Source organism: Tachyglossus aculeatus, chromosome 8 (genome assembly GCF_015852505.1).
Source record: "Tachyglossus aculeatus isolate mTacAcu1 chromosome 8, mTacAcu1.pri, whole genome shotgun sequence".
Lineage (NCBI taxonomy): Eukaryota > Metazoa > Chordata > Mammalia > Monotremata > Tachyglossidae > Tachyglossus > Tachyglossus aculeatus.
Window position 1 is genome coordinate 13,205,114 of NC_052073.1, and position 18,879 is coordinate 13,223,992.

Genomic DNA, 18,879 nt, shown 5'->3' on the forward strand with positions numbered 1-18,879 from the left:
GTGGGATGTGATAAATGTTAATCCTGAGTTCTCACTCCTTTTGGAGGACAATGAAATGCACTCTCCAGAGCTGCAAAGGAAAGTAATAATAATAATAATGGCATTTATTAAGCACCTACTATGTGCAAAGCACTGTTCTAAGCGCTGGGGAGGTTACAAGGTGATCAGGTTGTCCCACAGGGGGCTCACAGTCTAAATCCCCATTTTACAGATGAGGGAACTGAGGCCCAGAGAAGTGCAGTGACTTGCCCAAAGTCACACAGCTGACAATTGGTGGAGCCAGGATTTGAACCCATGACCTCTGACTCCAAAGCCCGGGCTCTTTCCACTGAGCCACGCTGCTTCTCTACACTTCTAAGTAGTGAGAGGCAGCATGGCCTAGTGAATATAGCCTGGGCCTGGGTTCTAATCCCTGCTGCACAACATGTCTGCTGTGTGATCTTGGGCAAGTCACTTAACTTCTCTGTGCCTCAGTTACCTCATCTGTGAAATGGGAATTAATCCTGTGAACCCCATGTAGGACAAGGGCTGTATCCAACCTGATTAGCTTGTATCTACCCCAGCACTTAGTAAAGTGCCTGGCACTTAGTAAACACTTAATAAATAGCAATAAAAAATAAAGCCAGCTCCCTCCATTATTCTCCATTTGTAGATGTTGCACATTTGCTTCAGATGGAGAATTACTGCCTGCAGACAATGCTTCCTGCTCCACTCATTCTCAGGTAGACTCTGCGGGAAAAGATTGTGCATGGGGAAGGATGGAAAAAGCAGATAAACAGCATGGCGTAGTGGGGAGAAGGTCATGGGTTCTAATCCTGCTCCACCACTTGTCTGCTGTGTGACCTTGGGCAAGTCACTTCACTTCTCTTCGCGGTTGAGGTAACTGTAAAATGGGGATTGAGACTGTGAGCCCCACGTGGGACAGGGACTGTGTCCAACCTGATTGACCTGTATTTACCCTAGTGCTTAGAACAGTGCTTGGCATAACAGTGCTTGGCATATAGTAACCACTTAGCACACTACCATAATTATTATTATTATTATCATCATCATCATCAATCGTATTTATTGAGCGCTTACTATGTGCAGAGCACTGTACTAAGCGCTTGGGAGGTACAAATTGGCAATATATAGAGACAGTCCCTACCCAACAGTGGGCTCACAGTCTAATAATAATAATAATAATAATAAAAGTGGCAGTGCTCTGGGGGCAGAATCACTGGCAGTGCATACTAGGCACCTACCCCTAAATCTTTTTCAACTATCCCACCCAGTCATCCACCCAAATCATTCCAGGAGCTCCTGGGTATGCAGTCAGTGTCAGCACCTAGGATTCCTTCTGCACTAATCCTGACTGGGAAGGAACCATTATTCCATGTACACACTGAAATCTGCATACATGTCCCTCCATGAACCGAAAATGGCTCATTTCCTTCTATGCAGAATGGAGACTCAGGTTTAATAATCAATGTTTAAACATGTTATCTGAGACTTGACAATGCCTTAAAAGTTTAATTGGTCATTCTCTGATTTCAGAGAAAGGTTTGGTATAATGTATCCCCCCTGGTTTGTGTAAACTCCATTAATAAATGTTATTTATGATGAAACTAATCAAGAGATTTGATAAAAACAAAGTATGAATTTGCAAGACATTGCACATAAGGTGCTCTTCATTTCCTGGAAAAGGAAGTTCTAAAGAATATATCCTGATGGTCTGAAGGAGTTAGACCCATCTGGGACATGGACTGTGTCCAACCTTATTAGTTACAGTGCCTGGCACAGAGTAAGTGCTTAACAAACCCCATAAAAAGAAATGGCCCTCCCAAAGAGTCTAATTCAGTAGTTTTCTCATACCTTTAATAGCTCTACCCAATCAATCGATCAATCAATAGTATTGACTGAGATTTTAATGTGTGCAGAATACTGTACTAAGTGCTTGGGAGAGTATACTACAACAGAGTGGTAGAGAACTTCCTTGCACACAACAAACCTACAGTCTAGATGAGACAGGCATTACTATAAATATATGAATTAGAGATGTGTACGTAAGTGCTGTGGGGTTGAGGAAGGGGCAAATAAAGGGTTCAAATCCAAGAGCAAGGGTGAGACGGGAGTGGGAGAAGAGGAAATGAGGGCCTAGTTGAGGAAGACCTCTTGGAGGAGATGTCTTAAAGGCCTTGAAGTTGGGGAGAGTGAGCGTCTGTCAGATATGAAAAGGGTGGGTGTTCTAGTCCAGAGGTAAAATGCAGGTGAGGGATCAGTGGTGAGCTAGCTGAGACTGAGGTACAATGAGTAGGTCGGCACTAGAGGAGCAAAGCGTGCAGCCTCAAAGACGCGTGTCATCAGACCGCAAAGGAGATAAAGAGGAGTTCAAGAGTGGAAGAGTCTAGTTTACTGTACCCACATAGTCCACGGTTACTAACACCACAGCTTCATAGAAGTCTGTTTGTTCAGCAGCCATATCCTCTATTCCCCTAAAGGTCTCCCTAACTCTCGTTTAAGAAACCCTGATGGAAGTTATTCTGAAGATGAAGTTTATTCAACTGGATCTTGTCAATGATTTGTAACCTCTTTTCGCCGTCTTTTAATGTCTTTCTCCTGACTTCTTTCCACCCCATTTAGTATGTTTTCTGATGTCTTGTGATCATTTCTTCTCGCTTTCACACAGTTCCGTTACTGTCTCTCTTCATCCATCTTGATTTTTCCCAGTACAACCTCACTACGTTCAAAGTCTGGCTCACCAAACTCCTAGCTCCAACCACTGTCAATCCCTGTCAGTATTTCTTATTTGGATATCTTTTAGTTCATGGAGTCGGGCCAATAAACAGTTGATTTATTTTGAGTTTTTCTTCTAGGAGTTTTCTTCTGAACTACAGCCAAGCACTTCATTTCAAAGGGACAATGAAAATATCAGCTGTTGAAAGGCACTGCATATTTTATCTATATTTGGAAGACTGTACATGTAGATACATAGATTATATTGTTCAAATGGGATAGGCTGAATTACATCATTTGCATTAGGAAGTGGTAATGACTAGAGGAAATATGCAGAGCAATGCCTATACATTATGTCCATGGGAATAATGTAGGGTCTCTGTCTATCAGGGGAAGTTGTTGCAGATGCCAAAATCCATATGACCATAGTAGGGCAAATAAAGGTTAATCTACCCTAATTTCAAACTTAGTAAATGTTGCTAGAATCTGGACAAGTCTGTGCTTTCTCCCATGCCAAGCTAACAAACAAAAATATGTAGTGCAAGAATGAACACGTAGGATTTTTGTTGTCTGTCCCCCCCTTCTAGACTGTGAGCCCATTTTGGGGTAAGAACCATCTTTATATGTTGCCAACTTGTACTTCCCAAGCACTTAGTACAGTGCTCTGCACACAGTAAGCACTTAATAAATACGATTGAATGAATGACCCAAAATCCCCATTAACTCTTTGAATTCAAAAAACATAGAAATCTGAATTTCTAGCTGAACAGAAGCCCCAAATTAGGCAATGAGGCTGAACCACACTCTGATTGCCTGACATGTCATCAGAGAAATGGCCAGCAGTAGGGACCAATATTGCCATGGCCACAGTCACTTATGGTAAGAACACCAGGAAGCCAATGTGGAATGACAGCAGTAGTAAGTGGAGAGAAATCAATCATATTTATTGAGTGTGTTTAGCTGTACTAAACGCTTGGGAGAGTACAGTATAACAGAATTCGTAGGCATGTTCCCTGCCCACAAAGAGCTCTCAGAAATAGCAATCGATTACTAGTGTAATACAATCTCGACTGTAAGCTCGTCGTGGGAAGGGAATGTCTATTGTTATATTGTACTCTGCCAAGCGCTTAGTACAGTGTTCTGTATACAGTAAGTGCTCAGTAAATATAATTGAATGAATGAATAAATGATTCTGCCCATCACTGCCAGCAGCATAACTTTGCCCTGGACTAGAGACACATGGCCTGAGTGAAGTCAACCATGATCCACCTCAGTGGGACTTTCCAATAGCCCTGCTCCAGCCTAGAATGTGTGAGAAAACAGTAACAAAAAATTCAGTCACCAGCCACTTCCTAGACACCAAGCACAAGGCCGGAGTGAGGAATCAGCAGCAATGATGTCCCTTCCCATATTGTAGAAAGTTAGGAATGCCATGGCACTAGCTGTGACTGTGACTTTTATGGCTCTTTGATTCAGAGCAGGGAGGAATCTAAAATGCCTCCCCTCTAGTCCACAGTTCAAGATTGATCTTATTTTGCTTATCTTTGTCCTTGGTTTTTTTGTGTGTAATTTTTTGTGTTTTTATTGTTTCATCTTTTCCTGTCTGTCTGTTGTTACCACCTCCCCGCCACCCTTCCTACTTTAGTCTTTGACTGTGAGCCCCTTGGGGGTCAGGAGCCATGTCTGATTATCACCATTTTTCTCAACGTTGGGTACATATATTTGCAGTCAGTAAGAGCTGAATAAGTACTATTAGTCAACCAGTAAATTGGATTTATTGAGCACTTCTTGTGTGCAGAACACTGTACTGGGCAAGAGTACGCTATAATATAGCCGACACATTCCCTGCCCACAGCAAGCTTACAGTCTAGAAGGGGAGACAAACATTAAAATAAATGAAGTTACAAATATGTAAATAAGTGGGGCTGGAAGGGGGGATGAATTAAAAGAGCGGGTGATGCAGAGTATAAGAAAAGGAAAAGAAGGCTTAGTAAAGGAAGGCCTCTTGGAGGAATTGTGCCTTCAATAAGGCTCTGAAGGCTTTGATATTACCGCTATCCTCCTCTGCTATTATCATTCTCATCTTTGGCTGCCGAGTTTCACTCTGTCACTGGTACCGGACCTTCCCCAGAGCTTTCTGACATGGTTGAGACTGTGTGCAATGTGGCCATCCTATTAAGGGGGTCTGGAGATCCTATTCCAGTAGTTGTGGGGCTAGGATAACAATTTTTTCTACACTTATCTGATGCTGCCACTGCTGTCTGCCCTGAGCAGAAGGATATTATCTGGGTGACTGTTTCTCTATGTGTGCAGAAAAGTGTGCGGGTTGGAGGTTTGTTTGTGTTCGTGATATGGGCATATGTGTGTTTTCCTCTGACTGGCTCAATGCACTCAATGTTTGTATTTTTGATTCTACAAATGTTTCTTGGAAAGAAAAGTCACAAAAGTACAGGCTAAAGGAAATGAAGTTTGACAGACAGGAATGAAGAGAACATTTATGCCGACTCTCTGATTTGGGCTATTGTTCGTCCCTTGTCCTCTCCACAACCCCTACACTGTGCCTTGACTTCAGACCTGAGCTAAGCAATTACGAGCTTCCCCACCTTTTCCTTTTCACTCTGAGCATTTCTTCCATCTGCTTTCCCTATTTCTCAGCAATTTGGCAGCTTTTATATTATCTTAATCACCAGTAAATCAGATGGATAGTTGATCAAAAAGGCAATGTTTGTCATGATTTTATTACAGCTTCTTGCGTCTGAAATTGGTTATTTCTTTATTAAGAGAAACCATGGTGAGAAAGCATTTTAAATATGGCAAAGAACTAGCAGAACAGTTCTAATTCCAATTATTTCAAAATGGCCTCAGTGCTCCCAATTAGCTAATTACAGTCAATACATAATTGGAAAAATGTTAAAGGTTGAAACGTTGTTTTTTTAAAACTTTGTACAGAGGGAAGCATTTTGAGTTATTGGTCAGACAATCCTGCCAATTGTAAGCAATTTCCCCTCCCCCTCACCGGCAAAGGTAATTGCTGTAATTGCATGTGCACGTTTTTCTACAATGAAGTGAAATTGTTAGCAAGCAACTAAAATCGAGAAAAGAACGTCTCTTCCACATAGGACACTAAGTAGAAATCCTATTAATGGAAACCTCAAATGTTTTATCCAATCCTTCTTTGTTAAATTTCATTAGTAAGGTCTAGATCAAGATACCAAGCAGAATGACTTTGGAAACCCGAAAGAGAGCCAGATTTTGAGTCAACAGGAATGATTTTGAACCATCAGGATGTCATAGTGGGATAGTGCAAGGGGAAATGGAAAATGATTTTGCTTCTATTTAATAGACAGTGAATCTATTCATGATGTGCCTTGTAAACATTTGTTTCACATATGACTGTCAAATAGATTTTCCTTCACTATTTCCACATTAATGTTTTTTGTCCCTCAAAGGGAAATTTCTCACGGAGAGTGATAAATAGTAATAATAATGGATCATGTCCTTAACTAACTTACCATTGTACATATACCTTCACATCCCCATTTCAACACAACTAAACTCTCAGTACTTGAGAAACTCTTTCCTCCAGAAAATATTATTTGCCCGGATCAGATAGAGTACTTCATTTATTTCCTAACTCTTTGATTTTTCTTCCCACTCTCTACTTTTCTCCTAGGCTTCTCTGTCTGCCACACTTCTCTTAATACTCTCTGTCAGACTCATCAGTCAACTAATTACTGGTATTTATTGACCGCTGACTGTGTGCAGAACACTGTTCTAGGCTTTTGGAAGAGTACAGTAAATAGTTTGTAGACACGTTCCCTGTCCCGGTCTATTCCAACGGGCATCACTACGGTAACTAACCACTGTGCCTAGGTATGAAATCAAATGCAGATTAAGTAAGCCAGAGACTAGTGATCGTTCATAAGCATTCCTCCAGGCTGGCTGTGGCAGACCATAAATAGGAATGATTTGGACATTTAAAATAATGCAAATCACTTATGTTTGGGAAAAGAAAATGTTAGGTACCACGTTGTAGAATTATTTTTGTTTCATAGCATATCACTAGCAAGCCCAAAGAAATTATCACAGGTGTGTTTGTATCCCTGTTTTTTCCTATATCCCTTGTTTGTGGCTCCTGTGAATGGATGGATTCCTTCCTCCCCTGGCCTTGAAGCATGTATTCATTCATTCATTCAAACATTTTTATTGAACACTTACTGTGTGCAGAGCAGTGTACCAAGCGCTTGGGAAAGTACAATGCAACAATAACCAGTGACATTCCCTGGCCACAGTTGAGCTTATGGGCAGCGTGGCTCAGTAGAAAGAGCACGGGCTTTGGAGTCAGAGGTCATGGGTTCAAATCCCGGCTCTGCCAACTGTCAGCTGTGTGACTTTGGGCAAGTCACTTAACTACTCTGTGCCTCAGTTACCTCATCTGGAAAATGGGGATTAAAAGTGTGAGCCCCCCGTGGGACAATCTGATCACCTTGTAACCTCTCCAGCACTTAGGACAGTGCTTAGCACACAGTAAGCACTTAACAAATACCATCATTATTATTATGTAGATTTCAATGTGTAATTGATTTTAATGTCTGTCTTCCCCTCTAATCTGTAAACTCCTTGTTGTCAGGGATCATCCAGAACTACTCTTTTAAAATATATTGGGAAGTGCCTGGCCTAACGGAAAGAGCACAGGCCTGGAAATCAGAGGACCTTGCTGTGTGACCTGGCACAAGTCACTTCACATCCCTGTGCCTCAGTTTCCTCAACTATTAAATGGGGATGAACTATCCGTTCTCCTCCTACTTACACTGTGAGCTCCATGCCCTCTTCTAATACAAAGGCTGCTTTAAACTCTGACTCTCCTCTTGTAGGGTACATAAAGCTCTGCTACAAACCCATAATGAGGAGCAAAGTATAACGGTTTTCCCTTCTGTAGAGACTATTTTCTAGAATTCAGTCCGATGAGTGTCATTCACTCACCCAGTGCTTACACCTACTCCTCAGTGGTCAAGTCTGACACCCCTCTAAACTGTAAACTCGTTATGGGCAGGGAATGTATCTGCTAATTCTGTTATACTCTCCCAAGTGCTTAGTACAGTGCTCTACACATAGAAAGCACTCCAGTATGACTGATTGGGTGCTGACTATGGAATAGTCACATTCATCCCCTGTTTGTAATACAAGACTGCCTTCCAATGTCCATTTTTCTTGGTTTGCTAAAATAGTAAGAACACTTTGTTGAAAACAGGCTATTGAATCAAAAGAGACATAGTATTAGTTCTATAGGCGAGTGTTAGGATGAACATGCTAACCTTGGTGGCTTAGAAAAAAATAATGATCTAATGAGCTCATTAATTTTAAGGTTGTATCTTGACCTCTGCTCGGTTGCTTGATGTCCTCGAGTTAAAATGACGTATATAGACATATTTATAAAACGGTAGCATGTTTTTGAAAGAAATTTGCATTGATTAAGAAAAAGATGGGTTCTTCTTTCAACAAATCAAATTCTGAGGCCATTAAAGGCTTGACAGAGTCCTTGGAAAGAATTTCATGTTGAAAACAGCTGCTTTCATTTTTCGCTTGAGGTTTAAAAAGCCAACAACCACTGTGTGCTGCAGTGAACAGAGTTTTCAGAATCTTAGAAGTGGAAATGAAGGAATGACACCGGCAACAGAATAAAGTGGCATGGATTAAGTTGTCAAGGGCCACAGCATGGTGCAGTGATCTTTCACAGTTGACAGCTTAATATGAAGGAACAACCAGATGGAGAAAGATTCGTTTATGATTCGGTTAGTGGAAAGAGTCCTGGGTGAGACTCATATGTGATGCCGGGGAAACTACTTGAGAAGATGGACTTATCCTCTGTGGTAGATGATTGAGAAGGTTAATAGTACTACAGCTTTATAGGCCTGTAATGAGGGGGTAAAACCAGATGAATCATTTTCCCCATCAGATCCCTGTGCTTCGGAAAATAGTATATGGCCTAGGTAACAGAACCAAGATCATAGTTGCCAGTGAAAATCTTCTGGTAGTAAGGATTCCCAGGTTCAGCATAACACATACCAGTTCTGTATATATATACAGTTCTGTATATAATCAAAACCATTATACTTTGCTCCTCATCCTTTGAACTTGAACTATGAGCCCCATGAGGGACAGGAATTATGTCCAAACTGATTATCTTGTATCCACCCCAATGCCTAATACAGGACTTGGCCCACAGTAAGTGCTTATCAAGTACCACTCATTCATTCATTCAACTGTATTTATTGAGAACTTACTGTGTGCAGAGTGTTGTATTAAGTGCTTGGGAGAGTACAGTACAACATGGTAAGCGCTCAGTAAATACGATCAAATGAATGAATGAATGTGCATATAGCTTTAATTCTATTTATTCTGATGATTTTTGACACGTGTTTACATGTTTTGTTTTGTTGCCTGTCTCCCCCTTCTAGACTGTGAGCCCGTTATTGGGTAGGGACTGTCTCTATATGTTGCCAACTTGGACTTCCCAAGCGCTTAGTACAGTGCTCTGCACACAGTAAGCGCTCAGTAAATACAATTGAATGTATGAATGAATGGTACTTGATAAGCACTTACTATGGGCCAAGTCCTGTATTAAGCACTGGGGTGGATACAAGATAATCAGTTTGGACATAATCCCTGTCCCTCATGGGGCTCATAGTTCAAGTTCAAAGGATGAGGATTTAATCCCCATTTTACAGATGAGGTCATTGAAACAAAAAGAAGGGAAGTGACTTCTTCACACAGCAGGCAAGTGGTGCGGGATTAGAACACAGGTCCTCTGTGTCCCAGGTGCGGGCTCTTTCCACTAGGCCACTCTGCTACCTTTGCAGTGAGGACTGTGGGGTAGACTGTCCCTCACAGTTAGATCTTTTCAGCCATGCCCACAAGCATGAATGGAATCCAACCTTCCACAATGCCATCTTTAAATATGAAATCGAGTGTCTCAGGTTTGAGGAGTAGAAAGTATTGGGATCTACTTCCAACTCTTCAACTGACTGTGAACGTGAGTGTACCATTTAGTTTAGAAATTTCCTCTTCTGAAAATTATACTAGTAATCTCTGCCATGGTATAGTGGCCAAAGCATGGGCCTGAGAGTCAGAAGGTCATGGGTTCTAATCCCAGATCTGCCACATGTCTGCTGTGTCACCTTGGGCAAGTCACTTCACTTCTCTGGGCCTCAGTTACCTCAACTGGAAAATAGGGATTGAGACTGTGAGCCTCAAGTGGGACAGGGACTGTATCTGACCCAATCTGCTTGTCTCCACCCCAGCCTGGCACATAGTAAGGGCTGAACAAACACCATTATTATTATTAACTTTACATCATCATTAACTTTACAGAAGTGCATGCCAGGAATTCTGGTAAATGCTAGAAATGCTTCTCAATAAGGTTAGAAGAGGACAATGAAGCTTCAAAAACATCAGCAGGAAGCTGAATGGACATTGGCAGTAATTGTAGAGGCCTTCCCAGACTGAGCCCCCTTTTTTCCTCTCCTCCTCCCCATCCGCCCTGCCCTACCTCCTTCCCCTCCCCACAGCACCTGTATGTATGTTTGTACAGATTTATTACTCTATTCATTTTACTTGTGCATATTTACTATTCTATTTATTTTGTTAATGATGTGCATCTAGCTTTATTTCCATTTGTTCTGATGACTTGACACCTGTCCACATGTTTTGTTTTGTTGTCTGTCTCCCCCTTATAGACTGTGAGCCCGTTGTTGGGTAGGGACTGTCTCTATATGTTGCCAACTTGTACTTCCCAAGCGCTTAGTACAGTGCTCTGCACACAGTAAGCGCTCAATAAATACGATTGAATGAATGAATGAATGAACTGTAGAATGGCTGAGGAAAAAAACAAGAGAGTAGTAGAGAGGAGGCAATCAATCAATCGTATTTATTGAGAGCTTACTGTGTGCAGAGTGTTGTACTAAGTGCTTGGGAGAGTACAGTACAACATGTCTATGTTCCCTGTCTACAAGGAGTTTACAGTCTAGAGTGGGGGTATATGCTAAAATAAATAAACAAATTATGGATATGTACATAAGTATGGTGGGGCCGAGGGAGAGGTGAATAAAGGAAGCAAACTCAAGTGCAAGGGGAATGCAAAGGGGTATAGGAGAAGAGGAAATGAGGGATTATTTGGGGAAGGCCTCTTGGAGGAGATATAATTTTAATGAGGCTTTGAAGGTGGGGAGAATGATAATCTGTTTAAAATGAAAGGGTGGGAGTTCCAGTCCAGAGGCAGGACATGGGTGAGAGGGTGGCAGCAAAATGGACATCTGAGGTATAGTGAATGGATTGTTGTTAGAGGAGTGAAGTGTACATTCTCCGTTGTAATAGGTAAATGAAAAGGCAGTTGCAAAGGAGAAGCCAGAGAAACTCTTCTCTTCTACCATAAAATCAATTGCAGACACACATTAGGGCAACCAGTAGAGGTAAATAGGCTTCAAACTGGAATCTATCCTGAGGTGAATCTGAAGCAGAATTGGTAAGAAATTATGGAATGATGTGGTAGTGGTGGACCAAGTGCTAGGAAAGGAGGAATACAGAAGTGTATCTTCAAAGAGGAGATAAGGAAAGGGTGAAAAAGCATCTTTAAATGTGTGTATGGTCCCCTAGGATTTGGATGATGGAAAAAAACTCTTAACAGGGATCTTGATGCTGTGTAAAAAAGAATTCCAAGAAATGCATCAGTTTATTGTTGTATTATACTCTCCCAAATGATTAGTAAAATGCTCCACTCTCAGTATGCTCTCAATAAGTATGATTGAATCAATGAATGGATGTTTATTATCAGGATCAAAATTAAAGATAAATTAACAAGGGCTCACTTGTATGAGGCTTTTTAAAAAGACTGAATGTGGTTCTTGTAGTGATTTAAACGTCAGAGTATAAATGACTATAGGCATGAGGAAAGTACAGTTAATGAAAGAAATAAATGAAGAAAAGGAAATCATAAATAGTTTTGACACTGATTATAATACCATTAGGTAAGTCTCAAGTAAGGCCTTTTTCATGTCTTTTAGAAACAAAACATTTGCCAGAGATGACCTAATTTTATCTTTAAAGGACAATGAATGTTTACAATGCAAGATAGATCCGAAGTGGGAAGAGAACTGAGGCAGACTGGCAGCAAGGTGTTTCCTAGCATCTGCTTGGATTTCTGTTCCCCAGAGCACAGGGAGAATGTGCTGCAGATGGACTGAGCAGGAATGCACCTGCTTTAAATGTGGATCTTGGGGGTAGTCAAGTGCGGATTGCTTTATACCACAATGTGTCAGGTGTGGAACACAGGGACAGAGTAGTAGAAATCACATCAGGTATAAACGTGTGTCAAGGCAAAGCATATTCATCCTCACTACCCAGAGCTGAAACAGAACAAAGAGGTGAATACACAATGATAGCAGAGGTACTAAATCTTTCCAAGGACCTTGCCTAGGAAATTTGGGGTGGGAACTTCCATTTATGGGGAGAAGAAAGAAGCTGAAGGGGATAGAAAAAGCATGTTTAATGTTCTCCACATCTAAAACGTGATCTGGAAAAATGAAGAAAGCTAGTAATCAATCATGTATACATGTTGATAGATGCATCATGACCTAGTGGAAAGAGTCCAAACCGAAGAGTTAGAGACTTGGGTTTTAATTCAAGCTCCACTACTTCCCATCTGTAAGCTTGCTGTAGGTAGTGAATCGTGGCTTAGTGGAAAGAGCACGGGCTTGGGAGTCAGAGGTCACGGGTTCTGATCCCGGCTCTGCCACTTACCAGCTGTGTGACTTTGGACAAGTCACTTAACTTCTCTGTGTCTCAGTTACCTCATCTGTAAAACAGGGATTAAGACTGTGAGCCTCAGGTGGGACAACCTCATTGCCTTTTATCTACCCTGCACGCTTAGAACAGTGCTTGACACATAGTAAGGCTTCACAAATATCGTCATTATTATTATTGTGTATCTGGGTATTGTTATATTGTACTCTCCCAAACAATTAGTACAGTGTTCTGCACACATTTAGTGCTCAATAAGTACAACTGAATCAATGAATAAATGAATGACCTTGGAAAATTCACTTAACTTCTCTATGCCTCAGTTCTCTCAACTGCAAAATGATGATTCAATACCTGTTTTCCTTCCTACCTAGACCGTGAGCCCGATACAATAATAATAATAATAATAATAATTTTGGTATTTAAGTTCTTACTATGTGCCAAGCACTGTATTAAGTGCTGGGGGAGATACAAGGTAATCAGGTTGTCCCACATGGGGCTCACAGTCTTAATCCCCATTTTCCAGATGAGGGAACTGAGGCACAGAGAAGTTAAGTGACTTGCCCAAAGTCACACAGCTGATAAGTGGCAGAGCCGGGATTAGAACCCATGACCTCTGACTCCCAAGCCCATGCTCTTTCCACTGAGCCACACTGCTTCCCTCAGGTCCCATATAGGACCTGAATATCTTATATTTGCCCCAGCAGTTAGTACACTGCTTGATACTCGTTGTTGAGTAGGGACCGTCTCTATATGTTGCCAACTTGTACTTCCCAAGTGTTTAGTACAGTGCTCTGCACACAGTAAGTGCTCAATAAATATGACTGAATGAATTGAATGAATGATACATAGTAAATGCTTAACAAATACCGCTATTATTATTATCATCATCATCATCTTGGTTCTAGTCCCAATTCTGCCACTGGTCTGCTGTGGAATCTTGAACTCGTCTCTCAACCTCTCAATGCTGCTGTTTTTGCATTGGTAAAATGGGGATAATATTCTTTTAGATGGTGCGTTTTATGTGGGACAGAGACTGCAAATGATATAATTATCTTTAATCTACCCAAGTGCTTAGAGCAGTGCTGGCACACAGCAGGCACTTAATACTATTCTACTTATTGGTCTTCATAACATCAAAAAGTGGTCAAGGTGGATGCTTAATTCTTTTTGTTTACATTAGAGACTAGATCATCTCTCCCTAATGCTCATGAAACATGTTTTTATCCATACCACAAAAGTCCCAACTACAGCACATTGGTTTAATGCCTAATTCCGAAGAAACTGAGGTTCAGAGTTTCACAGACCAGACAGATGGAATTTAAGAATCCTTCACAGCAATCACTCATTCCATGACCACCGCAGGCCACAATTAACACCCTGCTCTCCTTAAAGAAAATTCCTTCTGTGGTTTTTTTTTTTTAAAATAACTTTGGGAAAGCTTGTGGCAAAGGTAGAATGGAGAAAAAACACACCATGCAGTGTACAAACAGATATTCTTCCAGTCACCTTCCCTGCCTCATTACAGCAAGAAATGGTGAGCACCAAATGATAGCCTGGCTTAGACTTTAATCGTGTATTTTGCTTGGGTAATGCTCTTAATTTTAGATTTTAATATAGTTGTAGGGGGAAGAAACACCTGTTTGTCTTCTCTTTGAAAATGTCTCTATGTACAAATTACACGCTGAACTATTTAAATGTTAGGCACATATGTTGTCTTTCAGCATATATTTTTAACATGCATTTGTTGCTGACATCACTCTCCTGTCTAAAAGAAAATAAACTGTCCTGGAAAATTAAATACTGATTGCATGTGTTCAGTTACATAGCTTGGTCATCTATGGGTATTTAAAGAAAAAAATCATTTTCTCAGAGTGGATTAGAAAACCAAGCCATTCCCCAGTCAGTCTTTGCTTGCAAACCCATGCTGGGCAAGAATGGCCCATAATCAGCATGTCTCATTCCAGCTGTGATGGGGCTTCTCCATACCAACCCCTAACAGCTGGCAAAATAGCCCTGAACAGGGACAGTGACTGAATGTCCCCTTCTGCTGCCAGAGCTGCCCAGAAGCCAGCAGGCAAGGAGAGCCTACTGCACACGGAAATATTTTCCTCGTTGACTAGAATTCCTGGAGGAGACCAGACTGCTGACTGATGATAAATTCCATTGTGGGATGGTTTATTACAATGCTCTGTGTGATTGAAAGAGGCTCCATCCACTGCCCCGCAGAAATGCTCACTAGTTGGCTTAATAATTTTTATCTTCCAGCTAACAGGCAGCAGAAACAGCAACACCCGGAAGGTAATGCTTTAGAGGTGCACAGAATCCTAAACATTAACAATTCAGGGAATAGAAGAATCTTGAGGGTTTTGACTAGCAAATCCCTTCAGGGACATTTGATCCAAAATTTAGGATCCTGATAGGAGCGGTAGATTCATATTATTAACGAAGATAACCATCAATCAAGCACTGAGAAGGATTTTTTTTTTTTCAGGTTTAGATTACGCACACACATACAGACACACACACACACACACACACACAAATTACCTTCTTACCCTTTAACAAAAAATGCTGGAGGGCAGCTTCCAGACAGATTATGGGGAAAAATACATTATTATAGAAATCCCATTACGGTTCTGTGAAGAAATTCTGACATCCCAAGACCAAAAGGGCCTAAATTATTCCATATTTGATCTTCATGTCAAATATAAAATCATACTTGTTGTAGATTTTTAATCTGTTGGCTTCCACAGATGTACTTGAGGCTAATTAAATGATAGCTTTGGTCTTTTGAGGAGATTTAAAGTTGTGAATTATACACAGTTTGACATGTTTGTCATTCAAGCAGCATTTAAATCTTCAAACCAATTAAGTATAATTATCGAATGAAAGGTAGTACTTTTCTTTGACAATATGAAGGTTAAATTGAAATTCATTTCACATTAGAAGGCAACACCTACTATCTGTCAGTCAAATGTTTATTTGAGGATGGTTGGCCAAAATGAGGGAAAATATTATCTTCCTGCTAAGTCTTTGTACTAACTGTATATCTTACCCTTCTAGATTCAGCAGTAAAATAAATTTTTCACAGTGGCCTCATGCACCTCAGCTGAGCAGAATCTTCTGTGAAATACTTCTGTGAAGTAATGAACGTCTCTGACAGGCAAAGTGAAACCTAAGGCAAATAAACCAAAGGAAAACCCACATATTTAGACCATACAAATTTCTCATTCACTGTTCAAACTGACAACAAAATTCAGCAGGCTCCTTTGTTATATTAAAAATGCCCCAACACTAGCACTTGGGGGAAGTGACAAAAGGCAGGCAGATGGAATAGCAACACAGTCACAAAGAAATGTATAGAAACAAAATTATATTGCCAGAAAAGAAAATTATTGTTGAAAAATAAAAGAACCGAGAACATATCTAGACAACAATTTGCCAGACTTTTCTGTTAGAGAAATACAGAGATTATATTATACTTTCAGAAATTCTTAAAGCTGATGGGTTCTTCATTATATTACAAAATTAACCAATTAAAATAAAATACTGTGTAGAGGTGAGTAATTAATATACACCCTCATACAAATCATCAGGCCTTTAATAGGGTCCATATCTAATTTTAAATCTTGCATGATGTACTTTTGATGTTTTAAGACAATTATTATTTCTGAGGAATTGATTAAAATTAGTGTTTCATTAGAGTAAGTTCATGGGAAGATATCATGTAGATATTCTTTTGTTTTGGAATTGATTTTTGAATACATTAAAAGTGATCTTGTCAGTGTTTCTATTTATCTGAGATATTAACATATTTCAAAATTGAAAAAAGCCCTAACATTTCTGAATTTCATTCTTATTATCTGTTACCAATACAAAGGAAGTATATAATTGCTTCCCCCATGGACATGTAAGTAAAATCCGTCTCTTTATTTCTCAGATGAACAATCATTTTAAAGAGATATTCCCTTAAAAATGGGCATTTCCATGCAAAATTGCAGTGTGTCATGTTAAAATGCCATGAGTTTGGATGAGTGAGGCTCCATTCGCACAACACTACATGACAGGGATATTACTGAAGTCAAATATATTCAGGGTCAATTCCATACATTTCCATTTGCATTGAGCAGTTGGGAAATAAAATACATACTTCTGTGTCAACTGTGGATTTGCATGGGCAAATCTCTTGGTTTATAGGAACACTAGACTTGGCTTCAGGCCAAGGGCAGATTGATATTTTCAGAGATTGCTCATTGTACGAGTTTCTGAAAGTGTAGAGCCGTGCTAACAGGAGTTAACTCTGCTTTTTGTAGTCTGTCACGTCTGCAACAGGAAACAGGAACAGCTAGAGTGGAAAAATTACACCTGCTCAGACTGTTATCTGTTCTCTGAGGGTCCCGGGGATTTTTCTCCCTTTGCCCGCCTGGTCACCTGTGTGGCTGGAGTGAAGGGATTGATTTGAGGCACCCTAGGAAGGACTGAAGTGGTATGGAAAGATGGGACTCATTGGATGAAAAAACTGAACATGTGTTTTGTCAATCAGGTCAGCAGGCTCACATCAGGGTTCCAGGGCAGGCTGGGGTGCAAAATGCCTCTGATAGCATTTGCAGCTCTATACTGTCTACTTTCTCCTAACATTTGATGGTATTGAGAACATCAGACATCTCCTGTGACAACAAGGCTAAGTAGGACATTCACCTGTAAATGTGTGTCCACAGCATTTGTGGACAGCATAGCTAGTCTCTCCATTTTTTTTATGGTATTTGTTTAGCACTTACAATGAACTGGGCACTGTACTAAAGCACTGGGGTAGAGGCAAGCTAATCAGGTTGGACCCAACCCCTATCCCACCTGGGGCTCGCAATATTAATCCCTTTCTACAGATGAGGTAACTGGAGCATAGAGAAGTTAAGTGACTTGCCCAAGGTCACTAGGCAGACAAGTGACAGTGCCAGGATTAGAATCCAGGTCCTTCTGATTCCCAGGCCCACGCTCTATCCACTAGACCACACTGCTTCCAGTTTTTAAGGTTGCAAATATACAAACTTGAATTTTACAAGCTTTAAATATTCAAGTTCTAAGCTTTATCTGAATAATGAGAAAATTACAGCATGTTATCAGAGAATTCTTGCATTCTTGTCCACCTTGATTAAATTCACAAAACTATTTCTCAACTCTCAATTGCCTAACGGTCAAGTAGTTCTGAAGAAGAATAGCTAAAACATACAAGGTAATATCACAGTATAAAAGTATCCTCTTTATATTTTGAAAACAACTCATTAAAACATATAGTTAAGGGATCAATTTGGATTAAACAAAAGCAATTTAAATTGGTTAAAAAGAATTGGAGACCATAGACTTTTTTACTATACTTGGTCTTTGATTCTGTTGGTAATCTGATTGCCCATGACTTTGCCTTCTAAATTAAATATTATTTCATTCCTTTTAAAAAGTACTTATAAATCAATAGGGGTAGGATAGGATATTTTGTAATGTCAGAGCAGAGGGAACAAAAACTAATAATTTCTGAAAGCTGGAGTCTTAGAGCGATTGATGTTAAAAATGTATTTTGTTTTTTTATCCAAGGAAATCATAAACACTTCAGAGGGGAGTGACCAAACAGACTATATACTAGTTTAATTTCTGACACAATATGCTTGCATGATTGCTTTTGGTGCAGAATACTTCCAAGTGAAGCCATGATAAGCTCTAATAGCTTTCTGAATGTTTATTTTAATTTTACACACTCTTCTTTGATCAAAGAGCACATTCCTTAATATGTATGCAGCGGAGTTCATTTTCTTCATAAAAAGATATTCTAATGATCGATTTTATTTGTAGATCCGAATTTGATGTTTCCTCTTAAATACAGTTCACTGAAAAGAAGAATTTCAATTCACTTTTCAGATCAATTATAAAAGTCCTGGTCTTTGCATATTACTGACCATCCCATTCAATGAGGTCATTGAACAGGAACAAAGGACAGTGGGTGAGAGGGGAAATTGCTTTAGGAAAATGCCGGGATGTTCATCAAACACAAACCCAACACCAAGCCTTTGTCCTCTGAAGGAGCATTGACTTCAGCTCTTAGCACCTCTCTCCCTGCTCACCAGTACAGCCTAGGTCCAGGGAATTTATCTGTCATCTTTTCCATCTCCAGGGCCAAACGGATGTTGAAATCAGGATCAGATCAGTTTCCAGAGGCTTCAGACCTATAGGCTGTAAGCTCGCTATGGGCAGAGAATGTTTACATTTATTGTTGTACTTTCCCAGGCACTTAGTACAGTGTCCTGCACACAGTAAGCACTCCGTAAATATGATTGAATGAATGAATGAATACAGGGACAGCAGGAGTGCTGCTTCAAA